We start from the raw sequence: 19,423 nt of genomic DNA, 5'->3' as shown, positions 1-19,423 counted from the left end.
ATACCTAACTCTTAAATTTTCAAAAATGTCCATTTGTGACTCGAGAAATTTAACCTTAATTCCACTGGTGAGATACCCAACATGGTGCTGAAGAGGATATAGATCTTATATGTCAATTTCTGAGTCCACTTTTTTTCTGGGACTTGTTTTCCCTTTCACTTCATCTTTTACCCTCCACCTCACTTTTATTTCAGGTTCATATTTTTCTTGTCTTAAATAAAGGACGGGGGAGAGAGACCCTCACTAAATTTCACTCTAAATCAATAAATAATCCAGTCACACAGGACAAGACTATTTCAAGATGAAATGTGAACAAAAGCTGATGCTATTATTTCATCAGAAACTGGAGAGCAAATGATCAGGCCCAAGCATCGTCACAGAGCTAGAACAAAGGGCTGAATCCTCACCACTGCTTTACGCTCCATCGTCTCTACAAACCACGGGCCCTGGAGCCAAATGGAACCCTACACTCATGAGCTACAAGTAGTTTTTACGTTCTTAAAGGGTTGGGAAAAAATAAAACTACTGCTACTCTTTAGTGACCTGTGGAAATTACACGAAATTCAAACATCTGGAAACGAATGTTATTGGAAACACAGCCACGCTCATTCACGTACGAATTGCCTACGGCTGCTGGCACACTACAACACAGGCGAGTAGTTGTAACAGACCAGGTAGACTGCAAACCTCAAGATATTTACTCTCTGGCTCAGGAAAAGTTTGTTGATCCCTGTCATCAACAGAGAAGTCAGATGACCCTTCTACCATCACACACGTACAGAAGCATTTTTTAATTATAAAACTCTTCCAAAGAAACACAGTAGCAAGAAGACTAAAAGGAATCTCCATGAACTCAGGATGAGGTAAAAAGCTCTTCCCTGTCTCAGGGCACTGCCCGGAAGCACAGACGCCCCTGATCAGCAACAGCCCCCCTCGTGTTCCCCCATCCTGAGTTTCAGCTCCACTAACCCCTCCTGCAATTCTGATGACTATTAACCATCGTAAGAGGAAACTAACCTGATACCTTTTTTAAAGCAGCAACATTATGAACAATTAAAAAGCTGCCACCACACGTGCACAACAACTTTCTTGTATCTTAATATGCATATCCATAGTCTGATTATAACAGCCTGGAGAGACTGACAGGAAATGACTGAGTGTAATGGCTCCAAAGGAGACACTACATTGATCAGTAAATAATACACGTTTTTTGAAACTGTCTAACTGCATATTTATACATGTCAAGTCTTATACACTTCGGTGACAGAATTCTTTTTCAGGCATCTATGTAAAAAACTCTAATACTGATTTTGTAAATGTTTTTAATAATTACCAAAAAAATGCTTCTAGGATATGTAAGGTTTAAATTATATCCACCAAAGAGTGCCACCTGGAGCATCAACTGCTACATCTTTAACATTCCCAGTTATGTCAGGGTATTTGCAAACGTCTCAAAAAGGTTAAAATATAGTTTCACGTAACACATACCTAGTGCTTACTGGGCGCCAAGCACTGTATTAAGGACTTTTCACAGCCAACAAGGTAGATGCTACCATTGTCCCCATTCTGCAGAGGAGGAGACTGACATTTGGAGAGCAGCCTTGACTTGGCCAAGGTAACTCTAACAGTGAGGCCTGGGACTAGGACATGAGTTTATCTTCTCTAATTCAGAGCCCAAGCTCTAGGCCTGGACCTGGATGTGGGCCTGAAGATCTATACTTAACATGATTCAGGTAGCCTCTGGATCACACGCTGAAGAACACAGTCCAAGGACTTCGAGGTAGAAGAGAAGAAAGTCCAGTGGGCCCTCGGTTCAGGTCCCCTGTACTCCCTTCCAAACACTGCCCACTGGAGGACTAGAGAGAAAATCTATAACCGGTGTATCATAGCCCCTGGCATGTCACATGTGCTCAGTTATGACAGCTATTCAACCACTGTCATTTTTTATAGGTTAGTCAGGGAAGGCTTGTATGTCAGGTAAAGTCATTTTTATCTGTATTGTCCAGAAAATTATTTCAACTCTTGGCCGATTCGGTTAGCATCTCCTCGCCCTAAGACTCCGTATCAATTAAATTACACCAGCAACTGAGGGCTGCCCAAGGTGGTGTGGAGGACAGAGGAGTCTGTCAGGTTCTACCCAGTGACTGGTTTCTCAACACCAGGCTAGATAATGAGCTAGATCAGCCCCCCACTTCCCCCTCCCCAATGCACACACCTTTTTTATTATGAAAAGTGGTCAACTATATAAAGAAGTAGAGAAAATAGTGATCATGAACCCCATATGCCCACCGCCCATACTCTAGAAGATCAAGATTATGTTACATTTTTTCTTTTCTGAAAGATGTAAAGGAAACATGTCATTTCACCTTTACACAATCCAATATGCAACATTAAAAAATACGGAGAAAAAAATCCCCTTAATAATAACTGAATGCACATGTTGTAAAAAAAAATTCCACAGAGCATACCTGAAACTAGCCTCCTGGCACTCTAGCCTGCAAGTCTATCCTGGATGGACGGAAGTCCCTGCGGCCCATGGACAAGGGGCCTAAATGTGCTTGACAAAGTGGCAGACCTGAGCTTGTCAATGCCTGGCTCTGGCCCTGGGCACAAAAGCCTGGGAGCGCAGGTTTTCCCTTCCTGCACACGTTCTCTGCATCAGCGGTCCTGCCAGTCCTATGTTGCCTGTTTATACTGTATCAAAGAAGAAAACTCCTCTCCTCGGATAATAGGAACTCCATGAGCCACCATCGCCAAAAGCATCTTTATTTTAGAAGAGGACCTGAAGGAAATACATAACACTGAGCCCAACTGCATGAAACTGGGAGATTTTAGATTTAGAGGAAAAGGCCGGTGAGTAAGGAATGTTTTTGAAAAATTTGTTGGAAGAAGTTATTCCCATTTTTTTAAAATCACTGGTCCTATAAAAATCCTGTGTGTAGGGCTTCCCTGGTGGCACAGTAGTTGAGAGTCCGCCTGCCGATGCAGGGGACGCAGGTTCGTGCCCCGGTCCGGGAAGATCCCACGTGCCGCGGAGCGGCTGGGCCCGTGAGCCATGGCCGCTGAGCCTGCGCGTCCGGAGCCTGTGCTCCACAACCGGAGAGGCCACAGCAGTGAGAAGCCCGCGTACCGCAAAAAAAAAAAAAATCCTGTGTGTAGCTTAAGCTGCCATTTTAAATGAGTTGGAGTCCATTTCTTCCACAAAGACAACTAGAAGCTACAAAATCTTCCTTGCCTAAATCAAAGGCCCTTGGAGAACCATGGAATCAAGGATGAGGACGTAGCATGCCCTCCTGGTTAAGACACAGGCTTTGAAACTGGCCTACCTTGAGGTAAAACCCACTTGTAGAACCTGCTGTGTGATCCTGAGTAGTAACTTAGATACTGAGCTTCTGTCTTCTCAACAATAAAACCAGAATAATAATATCCAGGGCACAGAGACGCTGTTAGAATGACATGAGATACCTAACATGATATCCAACCACTGCAGGAAAAATAAATGCCCGATGACTGGCTGCTATAATTACTCGGTACAAATATTACTAAAACCTCACAGAATACGCGGAGGGATGAAAAAGATTTCATCTCATGAGCCTCTTCCAATCACTTGGTTGGAGTCGCATGGAACAAACACTGTGTACAGAAAATCCAAGAGCCACCCCCAGAACAGACCACAATGAGGCTCACAGATTTTGGCATCCTTGACCAAAGCCAACCATATCCTACAAACATGGCCCAACAGGTTACCAATTCCCACGTTCACAACCACTTTCCAGGAGTCTGGTTACCATGACCAACACAAACAGTCAAACAATACGTTGAAATGAAATTACAATGTACATTAACTAAATGGTACTTCAATATGTTAACTGCTCATTTTTCTTTTAAGGAGGAATTAAAAGGACGGCAGTTCTCAACAGCGTAGGGCAGCAGCCTACATATAAACTGAATGGAAATTTCCTTCTCTTAGCCTCCAAGCATTATTTGAACCAAGTGAAGAGAAAACCAATTATTTTCAAAAACAACATGCCATGCAGCTGAAGTTCCTAGAATTCTACATCACGGAAGGTATCATTTGAAATATAATAGCTGAATGCCTTCCTCCCTGGTACCGCTTGCTTCAGTGTATTGATAAAAACCAAGATTAATATGCGAAAGGAAATTGCAAGAAACTTGCCCTGCACCGGTCAGCACCTGGTACATGTGTGTGCCCCTCCCTTTAAGAAAGAAACTGCACTCGGAGAGGGAAAGTCTCAGTTTACCTTTCACCCCACCACTTCCTTGCTGTGTCTGAGCCTGAGTTAATGCACAGGTAACAAGAGGGTGAGGAGAGTCTCTTTCTTGTCTTTTCCAAAGTTACATAAATTGGGGAAAAAAAAAAAAAACCCTACAAGACTATAATGTTTCATACACATAACCCCCAAACCAGCTAAAAGGTAGGAAATAAACTGCCTACCAAACCATACAAATACGGTATACACGTGATGTCAAAAATCCAATTATGTGGTTACACAACCACATAATTGCCAGAACTGTGCGTAAGATCTTCTCATTAATATAACACACATTTAACCACTGTGTGCCAGATATTGGGGTAAGTATAGGATATACAAAGACAAACTACAAAGACTAGTCAAAAGCCACTTGCCTGACGTGATTCTGACCACAGTCAGAATGTAAGTGGTGAATTGGTAAGCTTGCCTCCAAGAATTTAAGTGGAGAAATTCTGAGGCCACACCCACACTGAGCAGAGGAGAGAATGTGATCAATTAGTGATGTCTGCCAGGGGCACAGGGATGGGCAGGGGTGGGGGAATTATAAAATCAAAAGTCTGTCAAGAATGTTTGCCACTTTTGATTTAGGCAAAGGATTCGATGCTTTGTGCAGAGGTCAGGGGAACAAAAGCCTGCCCACTACATTAAAAGTTCACAGTGAATTTGTATGTCCAGAAAAATGTGTGTATAATCCCATAAGGGGCTTAGAGAGAAATGGAAAATATCTGCAATATAAATGCAGATTACCTTTATTACAAAATTGGATCATATTCTCATTCCTAGACTAATTTCCTATATCATAAAACCTATATTCAATTTTATAAATAGCATACACCAAGAATCATAAATTCAGTTAATGCAGAAATTTAACAGATTTTTTTTTTTAAATAAAAGTGAGAAAAGGCTGTTTTAGAGCAAGTATCTGAAAGGACAGAAAGAGTTCTTTCTCTGAAGATATGTTTTTTCATCTGACTCTACCTCCTCGGGGACATAACTAGAGAAGAAATAAATTTCACAGCTAATATATATGAAGTAACATGTTTAACATTATCCAATGAATTGATATCTACCTACACCATATAAATATATCTCACATAAACTGTCACCTCCAAGAGAATTCATTAAAACAATGTTACAGCTTCCGAATTAAATGCAATCTTCTAATTGGAATTTAATCTTACAATAGTAGTTGGCGGATTTTCTTTTTGAATTGACAAATGGAATAATTCATTAGTTTGTCTTACAGTTCTATGGGAAGAATTTAACAGTAAATGTGACATAGAGACTGGCTAGCCACTGCTGTGAGGTACTGGGTGGGGGCTGTGCGAGGGAAGGGGGCTTGGAGGTTCTTTCACCATCATCAGAACTCCTCCCACGGCTTACCAGTGGGGAAGGATGGACACTCTTCCTCTCACCATCCTGAATTAGGGCATTACTAACATATTCCATTACCTCCACGTAAATGTCATGTTAATTTCTGATCATCATCAAGCCAGACAATGGTTTCCCCCTTTGGCCCCTAGCCAATTAGCTATGTGGAAAATAGTCAGCCAATTACATTACTTGTATTAGGTTAGGGACTGGAGAGAGAGAAGCAAAATAAACGCCTCAAAAATACTTCCCAGATAAAATGTAAGTTGACACTGTCTTCCCGTGCTGGAGTCCAAGTTATACAATCTGATAGGCAGCTGCCAGCACTCATAACTGCTTATTAAATCTAGGCTGTCTTTATGGCGTGAGTGAAGATCTGTATTTTTACCAATATTAGGTTCATTGTGTTACGAAAGAGACCAAAAAACTTAAGATCATTCGCTCCAGCTTATAAAACATATTATGTGGTTTATTAAATTGTTAAAATTACTTTTCAAAGTCAAAATTTCAGGGACTGGAAGTTTCAGCACAACAAAGTGGCTTGGCCCGCTGACAGCTTCCCGCACAAGGCGGCTGAGAAGGGGAGCCCACCTGCAAGCCTTCCTGTTCCCAGACGCCTGCTACCTGCCCCACCTCCTCCCGGAAGCTGCACCACTGCCACACCCCACCCCAAAACCAATGACCAAAATCCACAGTCTTCAGTTTTATGAAGAAATCCAGGAACTTCCAGCCACCAAGTAGCCCACTATCAAGCCCTAAATGAGAAGGATTATTTTCTGTGTTTTTACCTCTTTCTAGTAGGTCAAAAGCTAGGCATTTGTTTATGAGAGAGGCCCAAAGAGGAACTGTAGGCAAATAAGGAAAAACAACCGGTGACAAAACAACGCTGCATGCGTCTTATACTCTTATCCCAGATCCACCAGCAAGCAACAGTTTACTGGGAGGAACAAGGCAATGCCGAGGCACAGGCTGACAAACAAGCCAACGTATCTGCCGTCTACAGTCAACTTTTCTAGAGAAAACTCTATGCAAACCCAGACTGTTATTGTCACATTTATTAATAACACTGTGGCTAACTGCCTATTAAATATGCACAGACTTAGCCGGTCTTCCCTCCTGGAGTCTCGTGATGTGCATCAGATAGGTACCAACATCAACTAAAGCTTCACGCGCGGGGAAACAGGAGCCAACTCTGATTCCCTGCTGGCGAGGGCATTCAAGAATCACATCACAAAGAGACGTCTCAAGTGCTCAGCCCTTCTTTCTCTGTATCCTGCCCCTAAGCTAATTTATTATGCAAGCATGGTTATCACCAACATAAATTGAGTACATTACCTAACTACTCATTTTCTGAACCTGAAATTCTGCCATGATGACCTACTTGCGTAAACCTTTTATCATATGGCTTTGTTTCTTTGCACCGGAGTGAGGAGATGTGTTGTTCTAGCTGTCTACTGCTGGGACTGGGACCTTGTTCTATCACGAGGTCACTTACCATGAAACATTTCACTCAGAATTGGACTTGATTTCGTGCCTAAAGACTCCAAGGTATCAGCTGTAACAATTAACTGATGCTTCTTTTGCTTACTCGATAAACTGTAAAGTTCTAAAAGCCGTAGGACTATGCGTACGTTTTTGACAACAACAGAAGGATGAACTAGCTATCAGACATACAGTGCATCGCAGGCCAGGTTAGTGCATCAGAGGAAGAGAATCAGTCCTTTAATCGAACCTCGAAGGTGTGCTCTGAGGATAAACAGTCATAAAGAATCAGAACACATACTCCAGTTCATCAGATTTCAGGGATCTCCACTTCCTACTAAAAATACAGTGAAGGCAAATTGATTACAATCGGATAAATACAAAGCGTTTCCTTATTTAGAAAAAACTGGTAATCGACTGGGCCTAACTGTATTTTATCAATTCAAGAGATATCATTTTCATTACAGTTCTTCAGATTGATCTTTCACACAGCAGGCCTTACCCAAATGAAATTAATGAATAAAATGAGCCTAGTCTTCAATAAATCCATTCATGTGGTTTTGTTCAATTTCATACATCAATTTATGACAGTGACACTGAGTCAGACTCTCTCAGTACTGAAGACAGAGATGACAGGTAACCTCAAACCTGAGTTTGTTGCTATTTCAATACCTTCAGCAGAATTCCAACCACTTCTTTGAATTCTCATGTTTACACGAGACACACTCAGGCTTTGTTCTCAACTCTACCCGGATCCCCAAAGATATAACTTTTTATAATGTCTGCTATCTGCTCACTGGTCTACAGACCACTCACAGAAGTCTATCATAGCTGGTTAGCAATAGAAAACCTCAGAAGAACTTCACAGGAGAAAGAAGCACAGGACTTGCCCAGGACCACCCCATAAGATGATCAAAGCACCCTAACAGATCTAAAATTCCATGAGTCCATTAACTATTAATTTTCATGGTGTACACCCTTGCCTTATGTGTTACAGGTTTCTACTTGATTTCTTGCCATGAAAGAATACTGTAAGGAAGATAGAAGACTCTGTTTTTCCTCCATCTCCAGCTCCAGCAGAATGAAATGCAAAGGACAAGCAGTCAGAGGCCAAACTAGCCTAAGTGGAAGTGAATTTTAAAGCCCACGGGCTCTTTGAGTCTGATATTCGGGCTGGCTGCTTCAGCAGGGCTCTTTTCATCTATGAAATGGGAAGGATTTGTCAAAATGACCTCTAACTGTAAAATCTTTAAAAAGCTGGCCCAAACAGCGAAATGCAAAACAACATCTTAAAGAGACACATACCAGCAAAGAAGGTTTACAAAATTGCGGGGCTTGGATGTCACAACCTCTGTAATTGAGATAAGCTAGAGAGAATCACTGAGGATAAAATAACCTGGGATACAGCTCTGACCTAGCCCAGGGACATGGACATCTCCATCAGACTCTCTGGGCTGCTGATTCTCCATCTGTAAAGTGAGGGGATGTAAACAGCCAACTTCTAGGGCCTTGTTAGCACTGACAAACACGACACTCTAACCTACCTGCTTTATTTTAAACATACGAAATCAAAACAGACCAACTTGCCCCATGTCAGCTAGCTATCAGGTCTCCCAATTTCTAATACAGTGTTCTTTCTACTTCACTACACTTCCCTCCATTAAATAGAATCTGTTTCAAATACAACTCCACTAAGACAAACAAGATGAGTTTATGCCAATGGTTCTTATCATTAAATGCCATTCACTACAAAACTGAAACCAAATGGTTCCCTATAAAGCTGACCTCGTTTTATGACAAAGCTACCATTGAATGATGTCAGAGTTTTTACCCAAAACACCTGGCCTCAACCAATTCTTGTCTCTGATAAAGGCGAGTCACAATTGTTCATTCATTACTACAGGGGAGCCCGTGAGTTCTGAAGAACATGACAGACGCCATCAAATCTACAGAAAAAGAGCATCACGTCCCTTCTAACTTCCCCCTAAAAATTACGATGAGTAACCTGATGAGGAGAACTATGCTAGAAAAAAGTGCTCACGAGTCTTTCTGAAAATCTGAGAGTCCACAGTTCCCAACCTTTTAACTTTTTCAAGAGCCCCAGTCATGTGGAAGGCTTGCGATGGGACTTCCTCAACGAACAAATCAGACTTAAATCTCCCACCACCACCCACAACTCAAGATGAGGTTATTATTGTCTTATTTCAAGGTGGTTCATTTTATCACCAAGTTTTAATGGGACCAGAAAAGCAATTACTCTTTCAACTGCGCACGTAGCTCGTAATCTAGGTAGGCCGCCCTTCGGTGTATGCATAAAAGAATCACACAAACAAAAAAAGTTCTCCCGTGCCCTATTATGTCTCTTATAAATCCTAAGATCATTGCCCAAGTTATCCAAAAAGGTTATACCACTAAACAATGACAGGGTGACTCTTCTTTTGAAACGAGAGTCTCTCATCTTCAGTGTAATTGTTCTGATGAATTTGGGACCTTTTTTCAGTTTCCTGCACCGTGCAGGACCCCTTCAGCCAACATTTAGTCTGATGAACTTTCAGACGAATAATCGTAAATGTTCACTCACCCTTTTGGCCAGCAGGCATCACATCCGTCCGTTCATGGTTGACAGCAAATCAGACAAGGGATTGAAGCCCTCACCATTGCCCAAATGTTTCGTTCGGAAACTGGAATTGTCAGCAAAAGCTCCTGGGACACTGCAATACAAAATTTTTTTTTTTTTTTACACACAGCTAAGATGTAACTTCTAAAACCACCACTTCCTTAAACTTGAAAACAGCACGACAGACATAGAATCTAGAGGTAGGGGAAAACACCTTTCAAACGAGGGTATGTCAATATATCAAGTGTGATGTTGTAAAATATGAACCGGAAATAATGTTTTGAAAGATACAGTTACCAATTACTTGAACACATACCCTGAAAGGTTGTTGTTTATTGCAGACTTTGTGCCAAATATTTTATGTAGTTTGGCATTACAAAAATATTTTTTGTCCAATTATCAAGTGCCCAGGTAACAACAAGCTGCTTTAGCTCAAATCTGACATGGATAAATGTATTGATTCCTATTAAGTAACTCTCTTTTCCAGAAGATAAAAACATATGAAAACAAAATTATTTCAAACATAACAGTGAACATCCAAACTGGTAAGAGAGGTAACCATAGTCATTTTCCTCCAAAATAATTCTACAAATGTTTATGAATTACATAAGAAGGAAGACTTGGAGATATTTCCATCAAGAGAAAACATACTACGTAACGTGTAGACATCCAAGTGGAGAAGCCTGAATCCTGGACCCAGTATTGTCATCAGTCACTTGTGTGGCTCCAGGAAAGCCATTTAATGCCTCAGGACCCCAGTTCTTTAATCTGCAAGGTCAGGTCATTAACTGATGCTCTCCACGTCCCTTCTTCCTCTCAGCATCTTTGTCTTTTTGTTTAAAGCACACTTATTCCAAATAACCTAAACTATTAGCTTCCGGATTAAAAAGAAGGTTTTTAACACAAATCACTCCTATGCTGATCTGTCATCAATACCAGAGCTGAGCTGTGGGCAGAGGGTCGTGCACCTGAGCAGAAGAATTCTCACCCTGGCACTAGTGCCAGGCCTTAGTGCACCTGCACCCTCGGCAGCTGACAACATTCACTGGGTGCCCAAGGAAGGCTTCCATTCCTCTCCCAAGAGTACGGCTCCAACTCCTATGGAAAAGTGCCCACATGTACTATAGATGAGTGTTTCTCAAACTTTAGTACGCGGAAGAATAACTTGAAGAGCTTTTTAAAATACAGATTCCTGGGCCCCATCCCCACAGACACTGATTCATTGGTCTGGAACTGGGCCTGAGATTCTTTATCTCTACCAAAATACCAAGGAAGGTGGATACTGCCAATCACAGTTTGTGTCCAAAGGATAAAGCCCCATCGTCCAAACTTCAAGTAGCCTTAACACCCAAGAAGCATTTCCAAGGCTCACAGAAGCTCTGCAAAGCTACTAAGTCGACATCACGTAGCAAAAAGAAAGGGGCTGAGGGCTTCCCTGGTGGCGCAGTGGTTGAGAGTCCGCCTAATGATGCAGGGGACACGGGTTCGTGCCCCGGTCCAGGAAGATCCCACATGCCGCGGAGCGGCTGGGCCCGTGAGCCATGGCCGCTGAGCCTGCGCGTCCGGGGCCTGTGCTCCGCAACGGGAGAGGCCGCAGCAGTGAGAGGCCCGCGTATCGCAAAAAAAAAAAAACAAAACTGTGTGTGCCTACCTCGCACTAGACACTCTTCTGACTGCAGCTTGCCTGAGTGAGTTTTGGTTGCGAGGCCTTGCAGAGGATACTTAACCTTTCCGACCTGAGCTTCCTTGTTCATACGGGGAAAGCTAAGGCGTCCCACGACGACCAGGCAGACAATGCAAGTGAACGAGGCAGGCCAGGTATAAGGTACAGGGAGTGAGGAGGGAGGCGGCAGACTGGAGGCCCCGGGCTTTCTCAGCTAAGACGGCAGCCGGTGGCTCCACAAGCCCATTATTGCCACGTGGCAACATGAACCCAGGGCTACAGGAGCTTTCAATTCCACGAACAAAGGCAGAAATCCAGGCGACTATTTTGTGAAATTTCCTCATTTTTCAAAGACAGCAGCTAACGTTTTAATAGTACACATTAAAAAAAGACAAGAAAAAGAACCCTTGCAACCCGTGTAACAAAGTATGGCTAGGGTTACGCCACGGCTCAGGTCTGCAATTCTACAGGGAAGCACAGAGAAGCTGCACAAGTGGACACAGGAAAACACAGTAGGTATCTGGGCAGTTAAGGGCTTTTGAGAGCGATTATCTGGGGCAAGTTTTGGAAGGAACTGGAAGATGGGGTGGAAAAGGGATCCCATCAGTTCAGGACATCACGGTCAAAGGCTTACAGGCGGATGAAACAGGCAAGACACACCAAAGAACAGCAGTGAGGAGGGAGGAATCACGCTTCCGTTCAGCATGGGAGCAGCGTCTGGCTTCTAGCTAAGGTGTAAGTTGGTCAATCAACACTTAAGAGTATCATTAGTGCTGTCCGGTTTGACTTCCTAAAACATTACAGTCCCCAGGCATATCCAAAAATAAGGGATAAACTATCACCGTGGTGTGTGGAATTTTTCTGGTTTTGCTTGTATGTTCTGTTAAGAATCCAACTGACCCAATACGGAATTCCATCTCCACCGAGCTCTATAACTCTAACCAAAATACTATGTGAATGATATATACTGTAGTTTTTATATGAACTTATAGTATATATACTATAAATACCCTCTATATACACACACATATAATACATACATACACATATACACATATATATAAAATACAAGCTCTGTAACTGTAACCAAAATACTATATAAACTACAGATACTATAGTTTTTAACATGCATTTATAGTACATATACTATAAAATACATACTATATATATACACACTACAATACATGCACATATACTATAAAATATAAGCTGTATAACTCTAACCAAAGTACCACAAACTATATACCATACTATAGCTTTTTAGGTGTTCACAGTACATATACTATAAAATACATAGTATATACATATATAAAATACACGCATATATACTATAAAATCAAGTTCTATAACTCTAACCAAAACTCTGACCTCTAGAAATGAAAAACAAAGCAACTGAAATTTAAAAGGAGGAAAAAAAAAAAAACCCACCAGAAGAGAAGATAGTATCCAAATAAATGATCCAGTACACTGCCCAGAGACAGAAACTATCTACCTAGAATTGTATGCCCAGAAAAATTACCTTTCAAAAACGAGGGTGAAATAAAGATCTTTTCAGACAAACAAAAGTTTATCACCTCTCTACAAGGACATTCAGAAAGATGCATTTCAGGCCCAAAGAAAAGGATTTTAGGAAGAAGGCTGCTTGATCTAAGAAGGAAGGGGGAGCGAAAATAATGGAGAACTTTGGAGTAAATGAAAAGTGAATGCTTTAAAATGACATGCAGGTCTCAAAATTTAAAAAAAAAAACATCTGGCAACACCATCACTTGCTTCCCACCTAGGCTTACTCGTTCTCACTGGCTGTCAATCACCAAGGTCCTGGACCGCAAACTGGATATAGAATGAGGGCACCAGCCTGAAATGCAGATTCCTGCCCAGCGATTATCAATCTGCATTTCTACCAGATACTCCAGGGAACTCTGACGAAGTTGCGCCCTTGCCTCTACTCTGAAGAGTGCTGCGCCACTGCAGGGCCAGGAATCCAGTGAGCTCCAGGGGCTCAGCCTGGGGAGGTCCCGACTGACACTCCAGCTGGCCTTTGTTCTTTTCCACTTCGCTTACAGCCCCAGAGAGCACCTTGGCCCAGTGGGTCGGCAGCAACCCTGCCTCAACCCTGCTAGTCAGGAGCTGCAATAAATTAAAAGCCCATTAAAATATTTTAGAGAAAAGCCTAGAAGTGCTGAACCATTAATTGTGCCACATTCAGTCTGTTTTCCCGGAGATTTGAAAAGCCAGATTACCATCTTGGGGGTCATTAGAAAGAATGAAGCTTTCTCCTTTTTCAATTTACATATTTAAAAATGCAGAGATCCTTCCAGTGGCTACTACAACAGGCTTTCCAAGTCCGGCGGCGGCCACTCCCCGCTCTGACCAAAGAGAAAGAAGTCTGGGGTGCCGTGGGGTCTTGCCTTGTGTTTTCAAGTAAGGAATCAAAACTCAGGGCCTGTGGTTGCAAAACAGCTCCCGGAAAACAGGTAGAGGCAGCCACAAAACAACAGTGCTGTTCTCTTGTTTTGTTCTCCCCTCTTTATTTTTCCCTGCAGCAATCCTTGCTCAGCACAAGTCTGCAGGGAGCTGGAAAGAGCAGCTGTGGTTCCCTGAGGCCAAGACCTAGCAATCAAGTTGTTTACCAAACACTGCCAGGCACCGGGAAAACAACAACAGCACAGGCAGCATTTGCATCTGTTTTTCAAAAACAACCTCCAAAGTCTGGGCCCTGCCGGGTACTTCCTGGCATGGCTCAGAGGGGCAGTTGGAAATTAAAGGCATGAACTGCCTGGGGTATGAGCCCCCATGGCCTATGTGTCATCCATTATTCCACTTCTTTTGAAGAGTGCCTATCCGAAAAATAAAAAGGATGGGGAGCGTGCAGAGTTTCCAAGCAGGGGATTCAAACAGACAATATGCTCGTCCCTGGCATTTCCAAGCAAGGTAATAGTGGCCATTTTAGCAAACTGGCATACTTTGCTGGCCACCCAAAACCTCAAGACATCCAGCTGTGGTTCTCAATCTTGAAGGAGCACCAGAACGCCTGGGAGGGCTAAGAAAACACAGATTCCTGGGCCCCTCCCCTGGAGTGTCTCATTCAGTAGGTACAGGGCGGGGCCTGAAAATCTCCAGCAAGTTCCCACGTGATGCTGGTGCTACTGGTCCAGGCACCACGCTTTGGGAAGTAAAGCTAGATGCTTCCTTACCATCCTGAACACCTGGGGCCTCTTGTCGCACATTAACCTTTCCCATGCATCTGGCAGTGTCATACCCAAAGGAGGTCACAGAACAAAATGGACCGGATGGTTTTCCTTTTGTTCCTCCAGATCCTCCATCTGCCATGCTGCCCCAACCCTCCACCTTGCTCTGTGTGTCTTGGAAGGCCCCCCTGCGTGGATGCATCAACAGGTACCCTTGTCTTCTGGCTTCCAGCTGGTACAACCAATGGAGGTCTCATCTCAGGAGAACAGAGAAGATGGGGCATTTATCACCGGGGCACCGGAGGTTGACTATGAAGGATCACAGCTCCCGCCGGGCAGTCCTCTCCCTACAGCTACTGTATCCAGGCGACACCACGTGCCCCCACTTTGTCCTCTCAGACCCAGGAAAGGGACAAGCCACCTATTTCCTACCGGGACCCTGACACAAAACTCGAACTCAGTGGCTTCTCCACTAGATTTCCCTTGGCTTGAGAATGCTATATGTGGAATTTTTTAGACCCACACAACACAAATAAGTATATGTGTACATACACACTCATGCACACACAAGCAGACATGTACATATGAGTATACATATATATACATATAAATCTTTATAGATTTCTTCATGCAGCTCCATCAGAGAGGTCAGGAGACCTGGGAGGACACGGCCAAGGCCATCTCAGGGGGTCTGCACCTGTGTTCCTTCAGGTCCCTGAGCCACAGGAAGAGCGGGCCCACTCTGTCTAATCCGTTACACAACCTGATAGGAAGGGGAGCATTTGGGAGAGCTTCAATCCTTCTCTAATTTACTAACTTAGTTTCTCCTTTGTTGCAAATAGCACCAAAATAGAAAGAGAACAGAAGTGGGTGGAGCAGGCTCCATCACCAACTCCTGTGAATAACTTTCTGACAATGTTGAACCCAGTTCAAAAAGCACTTCGGCTGCGGAAAATGGTGTGTGTTGTCAGCTCACAAATAAAATGCCAATCTGCCTCAATTAATAAGGCTCGGAGAAGAAGAACAAATAATACTTCTGTTTTTAAAATAATCGTAACCTCAAATGTACCCTAGATAGGCATCTATCTCAGCAGCTAAGTTTGAAAGTTCTAGTCAAAATGGTCACCCAGATTTAACCAAATGGGTCACCACAGCCACATCTGTGGCTTCAATGAGCCCACTGGAGTTCATTTCAATTAAGTCCCCTAGAACTAATCACTATTACTTTTACTTAACTTTCACTAATAAGATTTCTTTCAACTCACCAGAGGACTTACTGATATCTCTGTTCAAAAACAGGTTTTTAAGTAAACCCATTAGATTAATTAGAACACATGGGGAATATGGTGTCTGTGTAATTACTTTTCTAGTTCACTGAGGCTTAACCAGAAACCTGTTTTGTTTATTCCTCTTCTTCACTAAAAATCCCCTAAACATTCCATTTAAAACTTGAAGGCTGGCCCTCCTGCTGCATCTGTCTGCCTCTCCCCATCTCCCCAGTAAGAACCCAGCTTCTGTCTGAACCCTGCCAAAGACAATGAGTGACTTAACTGTCACCCCCTCTTCAAGGAGTAGATGTACCCTCATCCTGTTGCCTCCCGGCCGTTCTAGAATCCCATTTCATCCTTCATCTTGGTCCCAGGGCTCACTTCTTCCCACTGCCCTCCGAGACCAACATCATGAACAATCTGGAGACTTTCCTCTTTCCTTAAAGATGTCCCTTTCACCTTTCCCAGAAGCCATTCACTCAATATCCCTTGACCTCAGGCAAACAAAGAAGGAAGAGTTGGCCTTTCTTTAATTCCCTTTCTTAGAGCCAAGTTCTGGCTCTGCTAACAGTCTACCTTGCCTGCCATCTACCCCCAAGGAGAACACCACTGTCCCTCCGCACTGTGGTTCCCTGATCCTTGAAAACCCTTCTTCTGATGACCGTGTGTGAGGCGACCACTGCTCCCAACCCAGCCACATGGGTTTTGCCTCTACATGTCAAGGATGCTCTTCTACACCTTCCTCAGATGTTTTAGTATCTGGTTCACAATTTCGGTCTACATTCCTTCACTGTGGCCACTTCTGTCGACCTCAACAGCCATGAAGACGGTCCTTCCAACAGCCTGGCCAAGGCTTACATCAGACCTGGCACAGATAACGTACCACTCAAAAAAAAAAATCATTCACTGAGTGAATACACACCTTGTTATCTTAACTTTCTTACCCTAAAAGCTTCCAGTCTATTTGAGAAGCAGTATAGGGCAGTAGTTGAGAGCACAGGCTATGGAACAGACTTCCCATGTCCCATCCTGGCTATGCTACTTACTAGCTATAACCTTGGGCAAACTCCTCCATACCCCAAAATTGGGATAATATTTGCCCATAAGAGTAAGGGCTCATTAAGTGCTAATTAACCAGAATCACTTGCTCTACACCTGAGGGCATGGCCAAAACTTCGATCTCACCATCCCTTAGAACTGCTCCACCTGGAATAAAGACTTCGAATTCTGAAATTCACTAACCACCTCCCACAGAGCCACCTAGGACTGGGCCCTCTCTCCTGAATTTGCTCCTGGACTGCAGAGACAAGGCACCATCCCTCAAGTCCTTAACTCTTTGCCACACGCACAATTTGTCATCCCCCTTCTAACCTTCCTCTCTTTTACAGCACTGAAGGCTCACTCCCTGTACCCTGAAAACCCCTGTAACACTCAGGATACCCCTGTCTTTTCTACCAACTTCCTGCTCGAGCCCTTTGGTTCCTTCACCAGAGTGGTCTGGGTGAGGCCAGGCTTGGGTGTAATTCACAGTTTATAGCCTGGATGTCTACACTACAGTGCCCAGGACCCAGAAGGTCATTACATGTGATACTAATCTGGGTTCTTTCAGGAAGCCAGGAAGATTCCCCCTAAGCCTACTTGGCACTCTACCTATGACAAGTTGCTATTTGAGAATCACGGGAACTCCAGGCTCAATTTCACAAATACCTTCCACTCGTGGTTCAGTTCAGTGGCACAAAATACAAACCTTCCATCCTCGTTGGCAAACTGGGCTGAGCTAAGAGAGCAGGGCTTATAAAGGTGAGCCGCCTACTGGCAGGGCGAGTGGTGTCTCTGTCCTTGAGGCCCAGGGGAGCCTCAGTTGCTCCCGGGAGGAACAGTCAAGTGAGCAGAGAGCTGGCTGCCACCTGGGCTCTTTATAAAGGCTTTTGTGGGTAAACATGTTTACTTTCTTTTCATTGGCTGGGCTTATCGTGATCAAGTATTTTGTTTTGAGTCTTGTCCTATAAACATGTTTACTTGGAGGGGAGAGCTTTGTGATAGCTGGTACACTTGTTTTTCTAACTTTTAAATTGAGAACATATTTTTCACAGCCCGTGGTGAACAACTCCAGGTGGTAAACAAATGATATCATTTCATCTTCACTCTAGAGAGTGGATCCCTATGTATCTGCTCAAAAGCTGGAAGTGGGTTGTGGGTAACCAAGGCTCTCTATTAGATGAGAACAAGAATCACATTCACAGTGATGATGCTACTAACAAGAAACTTATCACTGTCATCTTTGACAATGGCGGGTCGTGCAGAAGAAGGGAGAGTAGCAAACCCAAGCCTCAGTTTCCCCGGCAGTAACATTCTGTGGGAAGTGACACGCCACAGTGAAATCGGAGGTTGTCGTATGAATAGATGGGATCCGTATTTTCTGGGAGAAGTTACGATTACATAATCAGCATATAGAGCTGATATGGGGGAGGAATAAAACAACTTTTTTAAAAATGAAGCAACCAACTAGGTCACAATATTAACTGCAATTCTTTGAGATGCCTTGTCAAATGATGATTTCTGCCGGCTTTATAATTAAGAAGGAGGTAGTGGCTTCAACTGTGAAAAGGAAGAGCCCTCCATTATTGGAAAGGGAAGAAAAAAATTAAAAAAGAATAAAAGGGGAAAAAAATGAAAATAACTTTTGAAAAAAACTGCTGTTTACAGGAATCACTCTGTGGGATGAAGCACCAGGTCCCACCACAGCTGGGCCAAAGCTCTCTTCTAGAGAATTCTATGGGTCCCAATATTCCAATTAGGAACAAAAGCCTTCTTACTACAGGCCTTTGAGGTGAAATACAAATGACTTAAAGGAATAAAACCAGAGAGGCCAAACTCTTTGTTCAAGCAAATAATACCAGCCCCGCCCCTGCCCCCCACCCTCAAGTCATCTTCCAAGCTCATGCCCAACTTAAAGAAGTCAAAACACAACAACAAGGAAGTTAAAATTCTTAGAGCATAATAAGATAAACATCCTCATTTACTAAGCGTTATTCTTTCATCATGTATGTTACGGTAGGGAGGCAAAGTAACCCCGTATGCCACCTTATCCATCACCCAAGATGGATGATGTACAGAACATGCAGATACCAGAGAACAAACACACTGAACAGACTTCTTTTCCAAGGCTACAGCGTGATTCAGGGATACGATGAATCAGGAGGAGGGGCCGAGGGCGCCTTGAGGTAGCCACCATCCCTGACATTGAGATTGCCTCTCCACTCAAGGAAGGAGACCCAAAACAAACAGCTGCCCCGATAATTTCAGCAGAAGGGCGATAAGACCCAGGGGGGTGGGTGCTGGATGACCAATCCGTAGGAAGAACAAACCTTGTCCCGGCTTTACCAACTGTTGGAGAACCTCTGTGAGTCAATGACTTTGTCAGAGCCTGGCGTTCCCTTTCTAAAAACTGACAGCATCGAATGCCACCTTTTTGAACCATCCCATTTCACAATTTTATGCCTTGGTCTCAAATGGAAAACGTCACTTCAGGGGACAACCGACAATTCCAGCCTCCATAA

At 43.4% G+C, this 19,423-nt stretch overlaps 1 protein-coding gene across 7 annotated transcripts in view; it reads right to left on the bottom strand.

Moving 5' to 3' along the window:
- FOXP1 (forkhead box P1) overlaps positions 1-19,423 on the bottom strand; it is a 598,062-nt gene that overhangs the window by 492,657 nt on the left and 85,982 nt on the right. For all 7 annotated transcript variants that reach the window (XM_070046604.1, XM_060308593.2, XM_060308597.2 and 4 more), the window contains one exon: positions 9,709-9,838. The gene's annotated coding sequence lies outside the window, so the exon portion shown is untranslated. The remainder of the gene's footprint in view (positions 1-9,708; positions 9,839-19,423) is intronic.

This window comes from Globicephala melas, chromosome 11 (assembly GCF_963455315.2).
Source record: "Globicephala melas chromosome 11, mGloMel1.2, whole genome shotgun sequence".
In the NCBI taxonomy this organism is placed as follows: Eukaryota; Metazoa; Chordata; class Mammalia; order Artiodactyla; family Delphinidae; genus Globicephala; species Globicephala melas.
This window is presented reverse-complemented; position numbering and strand designations above follow the sequence as displayed.